This window comes from Triticum dicoccoides, chromosome 1B, assembly GCF_002162155.2.
Source record: "Triticum dicoccoides isolate Atlit2015 ecotype Zavitan chromosome 1B, WEW_v2.0, whole genome shotgun sequence".
Classification (NCBI taxonomy): Eukaryota; Viridiplantae; Streptophyta; class Magnoliopsida; order Poales; family Poaceae; genus Triticum; species Triticum dicoccoides.
Genome location: NC_041381.1, coordinates 249,162,660 through 249,163,705, shown reverse-complemented (window position 1 = coordinate 249,163,705; position 1,046 = coordinate 249,162,660). Strand labels below are relative to the sequence as shown.

Genomic DNA, 1,046 nt, shown 5'->3' with positions numbered 1-1,046 from the left:
TTTCAGGGGGATCCGGCCGGCCGGCGCCCACCCGACTAGAGGGACTGAGAAATTAATCGAGTACAAAACTTATCTTCAAGCTTTACCTTATTTTGATCGTTTAGAGGGCGATCGCGGAGTCACTGAATGAAGTCCTCCCTCCCTTTCTTTCGGAGGTGCTGACCCGCTGCGAGGCAGATATGACTAAGTGACATATTGAATATGGCGACGACTACAGCATGTCGTAGAAGGAGATAAGAGGTGGAGCCAACGACCCACTAAGACTCACGTATCTACAACTACATTCCCGAGCGGCAGTCAAACGGAGGCGTGAATGCAAGATGCCAGCGGAATGATCGACCGGACAGAGGCTAGGGCAGCTTTCTTCCCACCGCGTCCTTCCTTGTGTGTCGGAGATACAAAGCGAGTGCACCGGAAAAGAAGGGGAACTGAATCAATCTATTCCATGGCGAAGCATCCGAAGCATAACTGCACACTCACACGATCTTTGCCGAGAGATAGGAGCATTCGGTGGAACCGGTGAACTACACTTGCTTCTTGATAGATGTGTGGGACAGAGGGCTCGTGGTACCTGCTGCCCGCCCTTCCTCCGCTTTAATAACCGTGTGAACGGAGAGTGGGCAGAGCAAAAGGGAAGGAGGTCCTCATACGGAGTCGCACACTTGAGCAGTGCGGGAGACTGGAGAATGGGTCGAGTAAACTCCCTTAGGGCCGATTAAATCACAGACGAGGAACTTTTCTTTCTTTTTTTCTTTTTGATTTGAAGGGTATGTTCTCAAAAAAGAAAGGCAGAGGTAAATACTTCGAAGAGGCGGCTCGGTAGGGATGGAATGGTCAATAGTCAAGTCAAGGATGACTTCTTTGTTGGCGAAACGATGGGGGAGAGAAAGCACGCCAGTGATTCTCTGAGCCGGTCTTCATTTCCAACGCCTCGGGAAACAGGTCGAGATAGATGACAGCACCTTTTTATCCTCTTCCTTACCGGGAAGGCGCACTTCTCTTCTTCTTCTGGCCTTCACCTCCTGCCCGGCCCGGAAATAGAACCC

At 51.1% G+C, this 1,046-nt stretch overlaps 1 pseudogene; it reads right to left on the bottom strand.

Annotated features, from left to right (window-relative positions):
* Window positions 1-12: 12 nt before the first annotated feature.
* LOC119350322 overlaps window positions 13-1,046 on the bottom strand; it is a 3,250-nt pseudogene continuing 2,216 nt past the window's right edge.